This window comes from Medicago sativa, chromosome 7 (assembly GCF_051527215.1).
Source record: "Medicago sativa cultivar Bolivia chromosome 7, Bolivia_mono, whole genome shotgun sequence".
NCBI lineage: Eukaryota > Viridiplantae > Streptophyta > Magnoliopsida > Fabales > Fabaceae > Medicago > Medicago sativa.
The window spans coordinates 51488370-51490805 of NC_140755.1; the positions used below are offsets into that span (position 1 = coordinate 51488370).

The window sequence follows — 2436 nt, forward strand, 5'->3', positions numbered from 1 at the left end:
AGGGGCTAAGGGAAACCGGTCTTTAGAAATTAGTGTGTAAATCATGAAATTAGATGTTTAGGTTTTGTCTAGTAAAGGATTAGTCATTATGATGAACCAATGATCCTAAGGCCCTTTATTATTATTGTTTTTACCTTCAGCAATCAAACTCTCTTTCATTAACTTTCTCTCCTCTAATCATTCATTAAAAGTTAATTAAGTTGAACAACTCCCTAGCGGAACGATAACTCTACTTACTACTTCGATAGGCCGTGCACTTGCGGTTTGGCCCTATCAAGTTTTTGGCGCCGTTGCCGGGGAGTTAACTAATTTAATTAGCTTTTTCTTAGTGATTAGAATTCTCTCTTCTTTCTCTTTTCTTTTTATTTTTATTTTTAACTTTTTATTTTTCTGTTATCGTTAACTTCTTGGGTTCTCAACCTTTTATGCGAAGAACTAGAAATCGAGCGGTATTCATACCCGAGATCGAAAGGTTCTTACATAGAAGGAGGAGAGCGGCACAAAATAACACCGCCATGGCCAATCGCACTCTCAAAGAGTATGCAACGCCGTCTACGGCTGAGCCACAAGCTGTTATTGTGTACCCAACGGTTGAGGATGACAATTTTGAAATTAAGCCAGCCCTACTTAACTTGGTGCAGCAAAACCAATTCTCGGGATCCCCCACTGAGGATCCCAATCTTCACATCTCTGTTTTCCTACGAATTAGTGGAACCATGAAGGAGAACCAGGAAGCCGTAAGACTTCATCTCTTTCCCTTTTCCTTAAGGGATAGAGCTAGCGCTTGGTTCCATTCCCTCGAAGTCGGTTCCATTACTTCATGGGATCAGATGAGGCAAGCATTCCTTACCCGTTTCTTTCCACCATCTAAAACCGCTAAACTTAGAGACCAAATCACGCGGTTCAACCAAAAAGATGGGGAATCTCTCTATGAGGCGTGGGAGCGTTTCAAAGAAATGCTAAGACTTTGTCCCCACCATGGCCTAGAGAAGTGGCTTATAGTCCACACTTTTTATAATGGCTTGTCTTATACCACTAAGATGTCTGTTGATGCAGCTGCAGGTGGAGCACTTATGAACAAGAATTACACGGAGGCGTATGCCTTGATTGAAGACATGGCTCAAAATCACTACAAGTGGACCGACGAGAGAGCCATCACTAGTTCTTCACCCTCCAAAAAGGAGGCAGGTATACACGAAGTCTCTAACTATGACCACCTTGCTTCTAAAATTGATACACTAACTGAAAAACTTGAAAAACTCAATGTTAGTGCTATCAATTCTGCTTCTACTCCTTCTTGTGAAATATGTGGTATAACCGGTCATGCTGGTGTTGATTGCCAACTAGGTAGTGCTATTAATGGTGTTGAGCAAATGAATTATGCTCAATACAACCAAGGGATGCGACAAAATCAAAAAATTTATAAAAACCAAAATCCCTATGGACAAGTAGCACCACCCGGTTATGCAAACAACCAAAGATTCACTCAAAAATCCAATTTGGAAATTTTGTTGGAAAATTCCATTGCCAACCAAAACAAACAACTTCAAGAACTTAAAAACCAAACTGGATTTCTGAATGATTCTCTTTCCAAGCTCAATACCAAGGTTGATTCTATTGCTACTCACTCTAAAATGCTTGAAACTCAAATCGCTCAAATAGCCCAACAAGTGGCTACCTCTTCCCAAACACCGGGAGTCTTTCCTGGTCAAACCGAAGCCAATCCCAAAGCCCAAGTTAATGTTATATCTTTTGGGGGTAGTAAGTTAGGCGAAACTTTTGCTAAGGTTAAAAACATTGGGAAAGAAAATGTCAAGCCCTTAGGTGATAAAGTTGTGATAGAAGAAGCAAAACCACTTGAAGAAAACAAAACTCCATCCCCCTTAAATCCTGATAAGCTTAAACTAGAGGGTAAGTTTGAAAAATTTGTTAACATACTTAGGAAGATTTGCATTAAACTTCCCTTTGCTGAAGCTTTGTCTAGGATGCCTCTATATGCCAAGTTTTTAAAGGAAATTTTTTCAAAGAAAAGGGCTATAGAGCATAATGAGACAATAGCCTTGGCTAAGGAAACTAGTGCAATCATCCAAGAAGCACCCCCTAAGCTTAGAGATCCAGGTAGCTTTGCCATACCGTGTGAAATTGGGAATGAAACCATAAACAAAGCCTTATGTGACTTAGGAGCTAGTGTTAGTTTGCTGCCTTTGTCTCTTCTTAAAAGGATAGGGATAGGAGAGTTGAAACCTACCGAAATGGAATTAAAGTTAGCTGACCGTTCTACCATGAAACTTGTAGGATTTGTCGAGGACATACCTGTTAAGATAGAGGGGATATACATCCCCACTGATTTTGTAGTCGTTGACATTGAAGAGGACGATGACGTCCCTATAATCCTAGGTAGACCTTTCCTCGCAACTGCGGGAGCTCTCATTGATG

The 2436-nt window shown here is 40.3% G+C and overlaps 1 non-coding gene across 1 annotated transcript; it reads right to left on the reverse strand.

Moving 5' to 3' along the window:
* Positions 1–878: 878 nt before the first annotated feature.
* Positions 879–985, reverse strand: LOC146906577 (small nucleolar RNA R71). Its single transcript, XR_015020806.1, has one exon. It is a non-coding gene; the product is annotated as a small nucleolar RNA R71 (small nucleolar RNA).
* Positions 986–2436: the final 1451 nt, after the last annotated feature.